The 17,637-nt window shown below is 38.7% G+C and overlaps 1 protein-coding gene across 7 annotated transcripts in view; it reads left to right on the plus strand.

Annotated features, from left to right (window-relative positions):
• The first annotated feature begins 321 nt into the window (after window positions 1-321).
• Window positions 322-17,637, plus strand: part of dlgap4b (discs, large (Drosophila) homolog-associated protein 4b) — a 151,792-nt gene continuing 134,476 nt past the window's right edge. For all 7 annotated transcript variants that reach the window (XM_020703568.3, XM_020703571.3, XM_020703570.3 and 4 more), the window contains exon 1: window positions 322-823. The gene's annotated coding sequence lies outside the window, so the exon portion shown is untranslated. The remainder of the gene's footprint in view (window positions 824-17,637) is intronic.

Raw genomic sequence — 17,637 nt, forward strand, 5'->3', positions numbered from 1 at the left:
CAGTAATAAAATCATAAAAACCGATGAGATGTGATTTGATGAGAGGTGTACCTCTTCTTTTGTGTTCTTGTATTTTAGATTCTTACTGTGGCAACTATGGGGTTTTTTTCTACTTGAGTGTCAATTTAAAGAGTTTTGAAACAAATCTAAGAGGACACATCTAACTATAATCATAATCGACCTGATTCTGAAAGGTGTTTGAGGCGTAGAGTCTCGTCATGGAACTTTGCGCATGAGCAAAGCAGATCTCAACCTCCATGCTTGCATGCAAACTTCACAACTTCATCTCTAAATCGACGTTTGCGTGGGTGGGGCCGGGGCTGGGGCGGTCGGCGTGGGTGGAGAGGAAGGAAAGCCAGCTGAGTCCAGGTGGATGTCAAACACTGTTGGCGCGTGACTGCGCGCTCCCCGCGCTCCCCTCCGTCTTTCGCTCTCTCTGGAAGTAGAAGTCTGGTTGCAGCAGTGGATCAGTCTATGTCCCGGTTCGGCGGTCAGACAGACGGTCGGAGGCGTCGCTCTGTTGGTTGTAGATGCTCCAGCTGATGCTGAGGTTCACTTATGGAGGCGACAGAGAACCCGGGCTTTTGCTTTCACCCACGAAGGAAACGCGCAAACTGCCCGGACGAATGACGCGTCAGAGGGACGGACGCCGGCTCCCAGCGGCCGAACGCGCTGCTCAGCATCGCTGCCCATTATCCTCCCGCTCTTACTTTCTATGAAGACGTCTTCAGAGACAGATGCCCTGCATGGGAAGTTACGGGGGGAGCAGGGATAATTCCTCAAAGGCGCCTTCTCCATTTTCGTGCCGCGCTCTCCAGCCAAGGTAAATAGAAGCGTCTCCGCAGAGGGAAAACTGTTGAAGAGGCTGCAGCAGCTGCTGCTGTGTTTGTCTGTCTGCATGCATGCTGCCCCCCATTTAAGATGCTTTCATGGTGACTGTGTGTCCCGATGTCCTACTGTGGGTGTGAGATCCTCCAGCAGTTTCTATTTGCATTATCTGCCAACAAATATATTTCTAACCTTTTAATTTAACAGAAGAAAATATCATTTCTGACTTTTTTGTTGACGTTAACACCTTTTTTGACGTTAGCATCCTTTCCCTCTTCATTGCAACGGTTCATTTATAAAATCTGTTTTAGCCCACAAGTTTCTCTTCCATGTCTAGAAGAGATTCCTGCATTCTTGTTTGCATAAGAACAGATTTCGCAAAAACAGCATTGTCTTCAGCTGAGCAGCTGAAGCCTCATTTTAAAGGTTACCACATCCAGAATGCGTCCGCTCCAACTGGATTATATTGATGTGTTTGCCCTGTTTTGCTGAAAAAACACAAAAAATGCATTGGTGAACTTAAGAGGTTAATAAAGTGTACTTGAGTAACTTGTTGAGTAACATTACGTCAAAATGTTACTTAATCAAGAGAAACATGATTTTATTTCTAAACAATTACCCACAAAAGAGCAGAAAAATACAAATTTGATGTAAAAATTACTGAAGTAAGTAACAGCTCGAGTATTTGAAGCCTTAAACTAAGGAAAATCGTTCCTTTTTTGACACGTTTATAGTTTCAGATAAATGTTATTTTACTGCTTTTTTCTCAGCAGTAATATTTAAACAAACCTTCATATGCAGACATGTTCAAGTTTACTATCAAAGCAGAAAAATGCCAGAGATTTATTGCAGTTTTAACACCAACTAGTACACATAAATTACCTTTTTGGTGCAAATATATGCTGATAATTTGCAAATATATATATTTTGCTAATTGGAGCCATTTTGGCACTAAAATGACAGAAGAAATACATGAACTCAAAGCATCAGTGAAGATCACCAAGAAAGGAAAATAATCTGAGGCTTGTGAACGATTAACACATTGTGATTGTGTCTGTGCCAAATCCTTTTTTACCTCTCAATTAGTTTCAGTGTTCCCGTATCAATTTAAAATGTAAAATATTGTATAGATTATGGTATCTTTTTTAATCTATGACGTTAACAGCAGATTTAGGTCTTTTAAAGCACTCTCGACTCTTTTAGCACAGCTTTCTGAGTAACCTGAAAAGCAGCCTAACTGCTGCGTTAGTGGCCTCAATTTGATTGAACTGCACAAAAAAGAAAGAGGGGGGGGGGGTAGTAGGTCATGCTAACTCATAGCCATTTATGTCCATCTTACGTCTCTCTTTATTCTCGCATCCACTTTCACTGACTCCACCCCCCACCCCGCTAGTATGCACTCACTCAAACCACGTCTCATCGCATCTCGTCACTCGCAGCCACACTCTGCCCCCTCTGCTTGTCTCCATCACACACACAGCTATGGAGGCATACCAGCTCACAGCCATGTGGGATGATATTTGCTGGAATCTTTTTCTGTGGGTCTGGTCGCACAATTTCAGTGTTTCCTTTTATTTAGGGGGGGGGGGGTTGCTCTTCAGGACAGCATGTCTGACTTCAAAACAAGGTTAGCGATACGTGCTTAGGTGAGAAAAAGTACACAAAGCAAAGCAGAACTTTGCTGTTTTTTCAAGGACAGTGTCATTTCCTGTCCTCACCCCCTTCTATAGAGATGCTATATTGGAGAGGGACATTCACAATGTAAAGCCCAGTCCTGTATTAAATATCTGCTCAGTCATGGCGGATAGATTACACCACATTGCGTCAGGGACAAAACGGAGGGAGTATATGAAAATTCTTCTGCATCTTTCTCTGCAGACTTGCTGGGAATGTGTGTGTGGGCTCGCTAATAATTAAGTATTAATGTTACCCCCCTATAGGGGGTGGAACACAAAAAGGTGCTGCCACTGCAGATGAAGTTTGTGGATAAAAGAGCAAAAAGAAGCCTGTGATCTCTCAAGCTGGAAACAGAAAAAGCTGGAGTCTAAATATAAACATCTTCACCAGAGAGATGATGTTGCTGTGCCCCCCCCCCCCCCCCAGCTGGAAGACACTTTTGCAGAACAAACCAAATCCTTCAACTCTGGTTTGTTTCTTCCTGTAAAAAAGCTATATAGAACATTTTAGAAATACAAATGATCAAGATATGTATCTTATCAAACAGTAAATCATGAAAAATGAGTCTCCGTAGCAAAAAGAGATGCTTTAGGAGTTTATCCCCATTACTTGTCATTTGGGGACCAAAAGCCACCAAAGTGAAATTACATCAACAAGCAAAATCACAAACACTTTGTCTCTTAGGAAAAAAAATCTTTGTCTTTGTTTCTTTGTTCAAATGATCAAGTGCAGACGGAAAAATGCAGATTAAAAACTGAGCCTATTTGTCATGTAGAAAACACGCTGGGCGGGCCGCAAGCTTCCTGCTCTGCTCCATTCTGATGCATCCTGTCGTGGACAAATAGATCCGTGTCAACTTGGTTTTCCTCGTGCAATCTGGCATCTGGCTGAAAAATGTTAGCTAGATAGCTCCGATATCGCTGCCATTTTTTTGCACTGCTAATAGCTGTAAGCTAGCGGGAGAGAGTGTAAACAGATGGATGATGGTAAATGGGGCGGGCTTACTGTGTGGCAACAGTTCCGCCCACAACTCAGACGTGAATTCCTGATACTGCTGCTTTGCAGAAACTATTTACTAGAAAACAACAGTTTTGCTTGCCTAAAAACGGCAAAATCATTATTAAGACAACTGGGAATGCTTTTTAAATAACTCAAAGGATGGCTGGAGGAGGACTTTAACCAGAAAATTGTGAGGAAACTCGATAATGCAAAGCGAGGGCTCAGAGGAACTGACATAAAGGGTGATGGGAGTGAACAAAAGCAGCATTTCTTTGTCAAATTAAGCAGCAGCACAAAGTATGCCTCTTATCTTATTGCTGAACATAACCCTCATAAATGTTGAAGTGTGTGTAATTTTAGAAAATGGTTGCGAAAAAAATGTTAGCATTTATAGCCACAAACTCTCTTTAAGTCACTGTAAAAGTTCAGGAAACGGGCTGAACACCAGACTTTCTTCAAAGAGTTCCTTTGAAATCTGGATGAACCTGACACGACAAAATAAAACTGTGTCATCAATTAAAACGACTAATTCACCAAAACAGACAAAGTCATTACACCCACCTCACTCCCCAGAGACGGGGGGCCAAGGATGCATGCCAAACCCCTCGTTTTTACCTGCCCTGCCGCTAATAGCAATGCTACACTGCCTGTACTGGTCCTCCGGCCTTGCAACAGCTTAGGCTAACTGCAGGGAGCTTTGCCACACAGGCTGTTGTAATTCTACACACAACATGACGTGCTACTATCACTGGTGGAACAACAGGAAACACTCATTAACACGAAAAAATAAAAGGAATCCTGACAAGAATGCCCATAAAAAAGCTAATTCAAAATGTTGAGAATGTTTCCAGACAAAAAGCTGTTTTTATGGAAAAGGCTTTCTGCATAATCTCTGATGTATAATTGGTTCAATAACCTCAGATATGCATGCCTTTATTTTTCTAAAACATTATCCACAGTGAGAATTCCATCAAAAGTCTTTAAAATCCATCACATCTTAGACTAAATGTGTTCAGTCTGCATCAGACATTTGGTTGGACTTGTCTCGCATAAACAGGGGAAACAGACTGGCTTATCATAACTGAATGAGGACATGGTGCCCTGGATCAGGTTGTCACTAATGGAACTTTTCCATTTGTACTGTTGGGTCACAAATCAAAAAAACATCAATGAATAACTTCACTGCTGACAAAATATCATTTAAAGCTCTTTATGCTTCAAAGGTGCAGCACTGTGTGGTTTTAAAATGATAAAATAAATCCTGTTCCTTTTTTTATTACATAAAACACGCTTCATTTGCTGATTTTGGTGTATTATTTTCTAGCTAAAGAAGCGATATAGTTAATGTGAAAAATTATTAGAGGTGGGATTTTTTTCTTCTTCTTCTCTCTACTGAAGAAAAATGTTTAATTCTTTCTGCTCAAAGTCATTTTCAAGTCCCAGAAGTGTTTGTGCGCTTTTGTCCCGTTAATGACTGCTCTTTACATGCTGTAACAGGAGACAACAATCCTGTCTGGACACTGACATCCAATCCATAGGTCATTTCATTTACAGGGGTATTAAAATGCGTTCTCATTATCTTGAGTGCGCTTATATTGTGATCCAATCTCCAAATTGAAAGCAAAAAAGGTGCTTAGGGAACATAGTCGAAGCGTGACTCATGCTCAGTCTCAAAATCTAGGATGGATGTAGATTCTTTTTTTTCTCTCTCTCTCTCCCATGATCCTTTATGCTTCGTGAGATTTGGTTGCTATGTTGACAAAGATGTAAAACAGGCATGAAGTGATACTTGAAACACACCTTGACTGTGGCTGTAAGTCTTTATTTGCGCAGAGGAATTATTTTGGGTATAGCTGGCTGGCTTGTCAACAGACATTTGGTCTCTGAACGAGGTGGTGGTGGGGTGGGGGTCTGTATTTGCTCTGCTCTTTTTTTTTCTCTCTGCTGCCTTGCTGAGATTACTGTGTTTCCCTGTAGCTTTCGTTGGGCATGCTTGAGTTTGTAAAAAGCTAAATGCGCAGAAGAGCAAAACAAGATTTTTCAGCTGTAATCAGCCTCTGTGAGTAAGAACAATTCATTCTGCCTTTCCTTATTTTGGAACAATCATGAAGGGGTTTTTTCACTCCTGTTTTGGTACAAAGAGGCCTTTTTTTAGAGACTGGAACCTAATGGAGTGTAAGAACAGACATCTGACTCCAATGGAGTGTAAAAAGCCACTAAATGAGACACTTTTGTGTTTTAGTATGAAGCAGATGACATCAAACCTTGGCTTGTGAGTCATGAAGGACCGGATGATTGTCAAGTGTTTTCTCTATTTGAGCAAACTGATTTTCTATTGTCAGTCCAGTGATGAAGAGTCAAACTGAAGAGGTGGAACAATTTTAATCTTTTTATTTATTTTTTATTTCTCGACCCGGACCTGTTTACAGCACTTGAACTACTAAAAAGGGGTTTTATTCATCCTATTTTCCTTTAATCCGCAAACATTCCTGTTTTCTGTTTCTTCTCAGCTTCATTCACATATGCGGTTTTCCTAACGGTCTCCTCACCTCTGCATCTTTCTCCCCCTTTAAGAGTCTAATAACAACGCTGCTTCTCACTGAAGCCTCTATTTAGATGCAGAGCCTTCTCTCATCGGCTCTTTCTCAGCGGCCTTAATCCTTCCCTCCTCTCTGCAATGAATGATAGCCCCAGAAACCGGCCTCCTGTCCGACAGACGACGGCTCATTACTAAACATAACAAGGAGAAAATGGCTGCAGTCAGAGAAGGGCTCTCTGTGAGGCGAGGTCAGGCTGTCAGCGGCTCAGTCATGGCTGTTGAAGGTGAGAGCCGGGAAGTTGGTGGAGAGAAAAGGTCCCTGTCAGGCCCACAGCAGAGAACACTAAAGGTCAGAGGAAACCTGTGTGTGAGGCAAAGGTCCAGACCAGCACAATGACAGGAGGTACAGTCCAGGAGAGCAGAATGAGACTCGCCGGGGTTCATCCCAGTTCACAGAAATCAGGCAGGCATTCATTTAAAAGGAGTGTCTGACATTCCACAGACCAACACAGTGAATTGTAACATTGTTTGCGTTTTTTCCTTCTTTTTTTTGTCGGTTTTTGTAAAGATTTAATGAGTTGTTCTCCTTTTTTCTCACAAGAACCTATGGGGACATCAGTGAAACAGAAAAAAACGTATTCTGTGGTCCACTTGGTCTGTCCTACATAGTTCTCCTTTGAGATAAAATGGGTCTGGGTTCTTATGGGTTACGGCACCACACTGTTTTTGGTTTAATACACAAACTCCCAGTTTCTATAATTATACAGGGGGGGGCAGTTGACATCACAGAACTCCCTGTCCAAACTTTCACAACCGCTAGCAACACATCAACACGCCGTCCACTAAGTTCATTCTTTAAAATTTGAGCTGCAATAATAGTCAATACCTGCGGTGTTTATGGTTGCCAAACCTGGAAAAACCATGAATCAGATTGTGGATATTGTAGATCACCTGCAGTCGTCATGGAGAAACAACCAAAAACGTTTTGACTCATGAGACAAAATTGGAAGGTGGAACCATTCTTCTTTTCTAGAACATAAGGCGTGTGTGCGTTGGCCAAGAATGCGACTTGCACTAAAGAAAATGTGGTAATCTACGAGTTTGCTCATGATCATCAAAGATCAGCTAGAATTTGTAAATTTTACCTGTGTCCAGGTTTATCTGCGAGGTCCTATGCTAGTGTGGCCGATGCAAGCGTGTACATTAAGTGTGTACTGGAGTGTGTAGTTTTGGGATGCATGGTAACCAGCAGTACTCCTTTTTTGTATCTCTTTCTGTGTACAAACCAGTTAGTGTACAGTTAACACGCCCTTGATTTAATAAGAAAAAAAAGTTAAAGTAATGTAAATGTAGAATTGATTACATCTGACAAAAAAATCTGCCTGTAGTTTAAAAAAGGGACTGTTACTGGTGAAGGAGAAGACCAATTTACACATTTCAGATATGCTGTATTTGTGGGTGAATTAGAACCACAGCCCACAGTTAATTATCTAATGTGGACAATAAGTTACTATAATAGAGACCCTTCTTTTTTATTTGTTAGATCTACATTCAGAACCTCCTGCCGCACACACAAACAGCCGTCAGAACTGGGCTAATATGATCTGTCTGGATACTGAGAGCAGCACAATACCATTGATTATGTCTCTGTTGTGCAGGTAGAGTGTCAGTGATCAGCATTGTCAGCTTCTGGGATTTGTTTTCTTTCTGCTGTTTGTCAGAATGGAAAAGAAAAGTGATAAATGCATCACCTGAAGACTAAAATACTGCAAAACCTAAGGTAAAAACTCCCATTTTCAATATTTTTTTACATTTGTAATATGTAATTTGCAATATTGGTTGTATAAAACATTTTTTTATAAACAAGTGAATACATTAATAATAAATAGAGGAAAACATTTTTAAAAATAAATGTAACAATTTCAGAATCTACTTTCAAAAAGTTTTTTTTTTACATTTTTGCCTTAGCACAAATTTAAAACACTGTTCAGTCATTAACTCCGTACAACTTACAGGAGTTACTCTAGTTTTTTGGGGGGTTTTTTGTGAAAAGGAATCTGTCCCTGCAGATTTGTTTATGGAAGTAACAATCCTTTCTATAAAAATCGACTCAAATGTGATTTTCTTGAAAACAAAGTGTTCTGCAAACTGCAGAAAACAGTTAGACTGAAATGCCATTATTATCATTTGTTATTGTGGCTCTGCAATCACACATGAACCCAGAATGGTTGGCTTTTGCTTCTTCCAATTTATTGACTTTCTGTAGTTGCAAATGTTGAAATTTTTGTCATACAGACAAACCACAGTTACAGATAATCACTTGTTCATAGTTTAAACATAAAATTAAAAGAAAAACTACATTAAAAAAACCCTTTTCAGTTGTTTACCACCGTAACTTTCAAAACGTTTTGTCAAAGATAAAATTCTGTGCAATATTTTGCATATTTCCTTTCTTTTCTTTGGTATGTTTGTTTGACTCTCAAATCAACCGTGAAACTTTTTTGATAATTCTTACCAACATTTCAAATATTTTTAAGCCTTGGTTGTTTTAGATCACATGTGTCAAACTCAAGGCCTGTGGGCCAAATGTGGCCCTGCCATGTCATTTTATGTGGCCCGTGAGAGCATAAAAGTTTTTAATTTCTTAAAATTAAATTTGGTGTGTATTTATTCACATCTAGGGGGAATCGGGCTTAAAATAACGGATCGGGCAACTATACATTAGGACTTAAACACTGTCCATATAACCTAACAAACATAATCAAATTTAAAAGGATTTATGCTACAGTAACAAGCAAACATGTTTTTTGTGCACTTTAAAAAGTTATAACAAATAAGTAGTGCGTTTTTTAACATTAAGGAATAGTTACATTTATTTTTCATTCATTTAATTACATGTATAAGTTACATCTGGCCCTTTGAGGACAGCCACTACGCTGATGTGGCCCTCAGTGAAAATGAGTTTGACACTCCTGGTTTAGACAGTCTTATATAGTAAAATACAAGTACTAGTATATTGATGGGGAGCGGGGCACACAAGGAGGCTGGTAAAATAAACCATTAAAAAAAAAATTACATAGTTTAACTAACTAAAAACATTATTATTAAAAGCATCTTAGTGGGTTGTTTACAAGGAAGTTTGAGGTTTGCTCTGAGAGAGAAAAGTGATAAATATTTTATCTTTGATTCCACCAGATGATTATTTTAAAATGATGAATGCTGAATCCAATTCAATTCGATTTTGATAGGATTTGTATTTTACCGTTTGCTGTTTTGACCTGTAAAGAGAATTTTCCCATCCAAACATTCCTTCAAAGTGTTTAATGTCTTGGATAATCTGTTTCTTCTGGCATCTGGAGACAAGACTGAACACATTGGAGGAGCTTTTTTTAGCTTCATCTGGATCTGTGTATTTTAGTAGTGTTTGGGGCAATTTGTGTTTTTTTCTTTTTTTTCTAAATAAGACTAACGTTAAGGATGTTTATTTTGTGTCTTCCAGCTTTATTTTACAGCTAGAAAATAGGATTGTGCCTCTCGTGATCACTTGTAAACAAATGTTGTTTCCACACCTTGAAAGCAAGTAAACGCTTATCGGTAACCAGGTTTCTCGAAATGGAGCAAGCGGCATGCTGCTCCTCTGACTTTAATCCAGCTGCTCCCAAAAGTGGAGTTTCAGCAGTTTTTGTCATGCAAATGCACTCTTGCAGAAACCTGCTTGTGAAATATATGAAAGAGCTCAGGCTGGTCCGTCAGCTCCTGTGAAGTCCTTATGGGAACCTCCCACTGCAGCTCACTCTATCCAACACACAGCACATGTTCCATGCAGGATGAATAATGCTGTTTAATCTCTCTGTTGAGCACTCTTCTGTTTGTGCCACACTTCACGCTTTGTAAGTGGTCAGACAAAAGGAACTTCCTACTGAAGTCTGCCTTCAAATGAACATTTACCAACAAGGTTGGGTTGGAAAAGGCTAATCTGGTAATTTAGGTGGAGGAAGAGAGGAAGAGAGTCTCAGGGCTTTAGCTGTAACGTCAATTCAGGTCTACATATACAAAATGATATTTCTTTGTCACAGATTGTCATGAAACTGCTTCTAAACAGCTTGTAGGTGGACAAAAGCAGGCAGTTAGGGTTTCTACAAAGCACAACTTTTGAAGACAGTTTTTATGTTTAGATCTGACTGTAATGTTTTTAAGCTAAAGAAAAACAAAAAACTTATAAACATTGTGCATAACTTTCAAATCTCAAGTCTAGTCTCAAAGCCATGTCCCACTGCCGCTACGTACAATTTGCGCATTGTCCACAGATGAAAACTGGTCATATGTGAATATACGTGGACAAAAAATGTTGTGGCTCTTTATGTGAAACTTTGACAGATTTATCACAAATGAACAACGGTGAAACCACTAAAGAAGTACGAATAAACCAAACAAAGAACAAGTAACCCCCCCCCCCCACCCCGCTTCATTAAACTTTTTTTTGACATTCAGAGGACTGACCAAAAAGCACTTCATATCAGCACCACGGTCAGCGCCCGCCGCGGGCCCTCGCAATGCTTTGTTAAGGTTTAACAGTCGGATTCCTCCGACCTGCACCAGTTCTAAGTCAAGGACGTACTAAGCCAATAAGTACATTTCGCGCATTTTCCACGTGTTCAATTTTGGTCTGATACATGCGTGAGACACAGAACTCCTAAATGTTTCTTGCGTAAGTCATTCGTCGATGTGTTCAGATGGCCGTCAAGGGTTTTGGCTTACATGTCTTTACGTGAAATCGGTTTTGAGCAATAAAAAACTTTGGTCAGTCGAAAATCACGCATTTGTCATAAACACTTAGCTTCTTAGCCGTCGTTTCTTCAGTATGCCTCTGCAGTCTCAAAGTAAAAAGTGTTGTACCTGATGTTGATACAGTTGATACAGAATAAGTGAAATATCCTACTCAGAACTTTCTCTCCTTGCTTTGCCCCACCTTCGTCATTCCTGGCCAATGACTGAGGAGATCTTTAGTCATGTGGTTTTGCTTACAAGCTTTGGATCAAAACATGAAATGTGGTTGGAATACAAACCAATCGCAAGATTCAGGACTCGGTCCGGACCAACAGACTTTTCCAGTGTGATTACACTGTGAGCCTCCATTTCTGATACACACAACCGCTGAAGACTCTCAGTGAGCTCTAAATGGCATTACTAATTGCGATCACTCCTATTTTTGTCTAGTTTTAATTTGCTGTTCAGCAGATTTGGTTTGTGATAAAAGGTCAGAAAAAAGAGAGCTTGAAACAGATACACTTACATTTTTTTGAATTTGGTTAAACTGAAACTGTTTCTTTTCTAAAACTTGTTCTAGAGAAACCATTTTGGGGAGAAATAGTGACAAGAAAGCATAAATACCTGTGTAGACAAATTCAATGCTTCCTGTCTGTGCTGCATGTGGGAGTTTGTGTGCGAGAGTCCATTGCACACAGTAATATAACCTTGTGTTACATAAAAAAAATCATTTCTAATGAAAAGCAATGGGTGGCTTTTAGTGCCAGGAAAGTGGATTTAAAGCTCTGGAGCCGGGCACTCAGTTGTTCTGCTAGCTGTCACTGCAAAAATGAGCAAATTAATGCAAAATAGTTAAATATAAATATAAAAGCAAAATGTAAAAACGGTAGATTAGCACAAATGGTTGGTGGGCATTTATCCATAGGATGAATTGTTGAAAATAAACCTTTGTAGCTTTGTTAATTAGAGGACTAACGACTCGCAAAAAAAATTGCCAATGGGATAAATTTTTAGAAGCATTTTGATTGTAAGTTTGTTAAACGGAAATAGTAGCGCTATCAAAACCTTTCATGAAAACGAAACCAGAGCCTTTTCAATAACTTTAGAAGCTATCAACCCTCCTTTATGAGCTCAGCCCCTTCATAACCTCAGCCTTCATGGCAGAGTGTTTATCCAATCATGGCAGATTAACAAGGTTATTCAACCCAGCTCAACCAGTGGTGGGACTTAAATGACAGGCCTGATGTGACCTGAGTTTATCTGAGGAGTGTGACACTAATTATATCATCCTTTTTGGCAGCATCACATTAGCTTAGCATTGGAGTGCTAATTCATGCCAACCTCCCATCCATGTCATCTGAAAATAACTTGAGAGGCACTAATGCAATTAAAATATCAATTATCCATGTTTTTTACAATGTGGATGACCATAAGGATAACAATCTTTATTTTCCAATAGATTAGTCATGTTTGCAGTTTGTTTAGAAGGAAAAAACAATTGCTGCCTTCATTCTGACTTTGCTCTCTTTGTGTTTCTCCCTCACGTAAACAGAAATGATTTTATCTAAAAGTAAATTGTTGCAGGGTTGTTTGTGAGCAGCATGTGCAAAGTCACAAAAGCTGCAAACTCTCATTTCGACCTTCACATCACAATAACGGTGCACTTACTATCTTATAGAATCTATGTAACGTAGAAAAACAGGAACCTTCTTAATATCAGTGACATGAGCCAGGCTCATTGGAATTTTTTTACATAAAACTCAGATTTTTTTAAATGTTTTTTTTAAATGAATCCCCACATGCTTGGCCTTCCTTGTGCTAAGTGGGTAAAAAGCTGCAAAGTTGACACAGATTGAGAATGTCATGCCCTTAACTTTGTCGTTTCTGCCCCTCGGATACGCTGAAAGCTTAAAACCCTCAGCACTGTTTGGCTCAGGGGGACACTATTAAACAAGAATAAAAAAATAATAATATAATATCCTTGCATGGTTATCATGTGTTTCAAACAATTAAGCAGAGACTAATAAGAGAAAGCTGCAAAAATATAAAATGTTCTCATTAATAAACACCTGTGGTAAGTGTTGATGTGATTTTTGTAATGAAGCAATAGTAAAATCAAGCAGAAAATGGAAAATATTCAACAACTACAATCTCTATAGAACAATTCAATAAGGAAAGATCTTAAAAGTGTGATTAAAGTGAAGCATAATTAGTCAGATGAGGTAGAGCTTCCTTATCGAAATTGTGGCAAAGCTTCACTAACGATAGGATTCTTCTTCATCTCACCTTTTAAGTTGTTTTAAACAAATTCCACCGTTTGCAAAAGAACCTGCAGGGTTTGACTGTTTGTGTCTATTTATCTTTTTTAAGGCTGTCCAACAAAGTGCTGATAAATGCAGACATTTCTGTCTTTAACCATAAACTGCTTCTTGAAACAGACTGGGTTTTTTTATGTTTTTTTTTACCAAATTCCCAACAAAAACGTCTGTTTTACTTTTACAACTTTTGCATGTTGTTGCTTCTAACATTGTCAGTTAAATTTTCTCTAAACTTTATTGTATGACAGATTAGCTTTAACCTTTTTGAAGGATATACCTCACATTAAAAAACTACTGTGCCAGGGACATAATGCTCTGCAGACCTACTAGATCATTTTCAAGTCCCTTCTTGTCATCATTTAAGTCTCTGTATCATTTACTCTGTAACAGAAAAAAGAAAATACAAAAATCTAACCAAAGTGTTTGAGTCTATGAGGTTTAGGAGTAATTTACCTCAGTAGTTTACAAAATAAAGTCATAGACTCACTCGGATCGTCATTTGATCTTAGAGCTTTTCCAGTTGTCTTTTAGTTATGATTGTAATTTTTAGCCACAAAACAAGCTGTCGTTTTTTAGAACATAGTTTCTGCAGACAGACCTGCACTGGTTCATTAGAACTAGGGTCTATTCAGGGTTGAGTTGTGGGCAAAACAGTTGACTTCCCCTCCCACTCCCCCCTCCCCATTGCTGAAACCTTGTCCAGCATATTTTCAACGTCTCAAATACGGTCTTTTACTTTTTCTTTTTTACATTTCTGCATTTATTCGTCTAACTTTATTCATCTAGTGGTCTTCCATCATCAAAAATATAGTTAAAAATGTCAAAAACAGGATTTTCATCAGAATGGGTCTTCAAATAAACTAACTGCAGTAGGAGATGAAGCATTTTGTGTGCAGCTTTCTCTGAGATGCAAAATGCCTTGTTGTCTCACTGCTTTGAGCCAACAACTGCAAATCTTTTATAACACAGCACTTGCTGAACATTTACTGAGTCAAATATTATTAAAAATGTAATTTTCATCACATATTTATTCCGCAACAAGTAGTGTGCTCCTTTAAAAAATTACTTTTCCATTGCGTTTCTTCCACCATTGGGCAAGTTCAGATTTTAGGTGAAAACTAAATTGCTGAAAACTGTTTAGTAAAATGTCTTCTCAGCCTTTCTAACAGCTACCTCGCCTGCTGTGTTTTTGAACGCCTTTGTGTTTTTTCATGAGAATTTTTATCCGTCTGTCCTCCACAACAAACAACTTTTTATTCTCATTGTGTTTTGAGCGAAAGAGTCTCACGGGGGGAAAAAGGACTCGTGTCATGTGAGGACATCTGATCTGCTCTGCACTTGTCCTGAATATAAATCAGATTGTATCTTTTACACTTTACCAAGTGTTTTATTTTAAATAAAGAGCTCCTTTATCTAAGCTTCCCGTCTCCCGTTGAAAGCAAAAATGCAGACGGACTGATGGTCATCTTTCAAACAGGCTCCACCGATCGTTGTCACACGCAGGACCACGAATGACTTCCTCAGATAAGACGGCTTTTATTCGTCCTCATTGTGACTGCAAGGCATTTCCATTATTACTAATGTCATGACTGAGTGAATCACGTATAACGTCACTGTGAAAAGGGTCTTTTTACAGATGTTTCACATGCCAGCGGCGTCCAAACAACTACTCCGACCAACAGGCAGTTAGATCCATTTCCTTACAACCTTCTTCTCCGTTTTTGCAGTAATTTGGAAAAAAAGACGGTTTGAAATAGCATTTTCTTCATCACATCTTTGCTTTGCAACTACAAAGTTATGCAGCAAACCTTTAGGCCCTTCAACTCATATGTATTTAATTTTAATGTGTTTTCAGTTTTTAGTGTATTTCCTTAAATGACAGGTCTTCAGACCTGTTTTCCAGAGATTAGTACTTTCACATATTAAATTAGAATGTTTTCTCCTTACTACTATTCTACAGTGTTTCTTTAGTTCTTCGTTTTAAAATATTAATAAGGCTTCAAGCTGCGTCAGATGTTCCTCGCTGCATGTGGTCGCTGCATCCTCCCACCGCATCTTTTCCCTCAAAGGCTTTGTGAAGCATCACCAAAACATTACCATCATCTGCAAAAAGCTTACCAAAGTCTGCACAAAACTTCAATATAGTGAACTGATCCTTTGGGTCAAAATGGCCAAAAGTATGAAGGGAAGAAACCCATAGACAGCAATAATAGTTTTGGATGTTTTAAACAAAATAATTATTTTGATTGAGGAATTTTTTAAATTGTTATTCTTCAATGCATTAAAAAAACCTGCTCATCTTATTGTGTCATCCGGCGATGGGCAGAACCAGTTCACAACTTTCTGAATCTTCTTTTTCTGAGTTATTACCAGTTATTACTAGTCAAATGTATGTTTTTTACTGGTTTTATGGGGGTAAAACAACAATAGTGTTTACTAGGGGCAATATAATTTAACAACAATTCAACTCATATCATCATTTGTGGATGATGATATGATTCTTATTCGATATTGGTAAATTCTGAATGATCAGATTCTGTGACCTAAAACTGATCCAGGACATCTAAAGCTGAAACTTCAACCAGTGTGACTCAGAGAGAAATATCTGGTACTAAACAGTAGAGGAGAAGTTTTCCAGATTCATTGTATTTCTTGCACAATCATCAAGTGTAAATTAAATATGCGTTTGATGGATTCAATTAACAACTTGTTTTTAACAGATCAATCTGGTTGGACTATGAAAAAATTAGTCAACTCATCAATTAATCGTTACACCCTAGTCTTGCTGTCTCTTTAACCTCTTAGGACCTGGTGTTCATATGCGTGGACATCACATTTCGAGTCATTCATTTTGCCCAACTTTAGCTCCGTAACGACACGTTTGGGGGGTTAGGTCAAATGGTTGTATGAGATTAAAGACCCACTCTTTGGATCTATTTGAAAGTTTCTTACTAGCCAAAATAAAATAAAAACAGTGTTATATTCATCATAGTTTCTGCAGAGCAGCAGTAGTTCATTGGGAAATCCCCTCTGAGTTGTGGCGGAGTACGTTGGCGTGGAACAATCTTGCCTTGTGGCCCGCTCAGTGTTTTTTTGACGTCACAAATACGATCGTTTTCCAACAACTTTTTTTTTTTCCCGTTTTCTCCTGATTCAAAACAATTATGATAAAAGAAATACCCAGAAATGGCACTTTTGAGCATACGTTTCCTCATAAATGGCCTCCATCATCAGAAAAATGACACACCAAACACACGGTTTTCATCGGAGTGGCTCTTTAAATATTTCCTTGCTATTTTGACCAGGAGGAAAACAGTCCTCGAGTCTGGTGCAAGCATCAAAGAGCAGTCCTTGGGCCGCTCATTAAAACCCTCATTCTGATTCCGTTCCTCTACTTTCTCATCAATGTGACGTCTCACTTTCTGATCCTGGTGAAGCTGTATGTTTCTGATGAGCTTTAGGCTGTTTGGTTCACACTGGACAAGACTTTGTCTCACAGAGGAGTTCAGATATGGTTTTGTAAAAAAAAAAGAAACTGCTGTTTTTTTATTTCTTTTTGAAATCCTTTCCAACGTTTTTTTTTCCCCCTCTAATCATAGAATCATGAGCTGAAACGGTGCTAAAATGTAATTTTCTAGCTGAGGCGTGTACGGTCTAAGATGCAACTCTTTGCTCTGAACTCGTGAAATTAAAAGGATTATAGGATCCTCTTATAAAATGACCAGAAGGAAGGAGTGAGTTTCAGAGTCACTCACTCATCAGGTGGAAAAATATATGTGGAAATCCACAAACTCTGTGTGATTTTTGTAAACAAAGTTTAAATAATAAAAAAAAAATAATAATAAATAGGAGGCAAAGCTTCAGGATAATCTGCTGCCAAAGACCCAAAGAAACACAACTGCAGGGATTTTAACAGGATGGTCACTGCTGCCTTCAGGCTGTTTTTTCCTACTGATAACAGCCTTTGCTCTCCAGTGGGAATGAGTACTTTTTATGAAGTGGGTTCTCCCTGCAGGGGTTTACAAATCTACTGCAGATTCGGCTTCACAAACCGCAAACTCTGGCAACTAAGACAATAAGACAAAAATAAAAGTATTTTTTTCCATTCTATAGAGTTTTACTGCGGTATTTTCAGGTCAAGGAGAAGCTGATTTGCTGTGGTGAACCCTGAAGTGGAAAAGCCAAAAGGAAAAGAAGATTTTCAGGTCAAGAAAATGCATATTTTTTTAAAAAATAGTCATTTTATAAAGAAGTAAACTGAGATTTGGGAACTGGTCAGGCCTCTTGAAATTATCCTTCTTTTGGTTCTTCTGTTGCAAGCGGGAGTATTTGTGAAAATAGATTTTATTTGGTGGATCAAAATAAGCACAAAATCAAATTTCTCAGCAGCAGGAATTTCTTCTTCAAACAGAGATTAGCCAGCATGCAGCAGCTTCCACAACTCGTTCAATGCTTGAAGTGCTGATGTTCGGCACAGTCCAGAACATTAGGTCACCCTGATTTAACGTT

The sequence above is a fragment of the Oryzias latipes genome, chromosome 5 (genome assembly GCF_053564925.1).
Source record: "Oryzias latipes strain Hd-rR chromosome 5, Olatipes_Hd-rR_3.1".
Lineage (NCBI taxonomy): Eukaryota > Metazoa > Chordata > Actinopteri > Beloniformes > Adrianichthyidae > Oryzias > Oryzias latipes.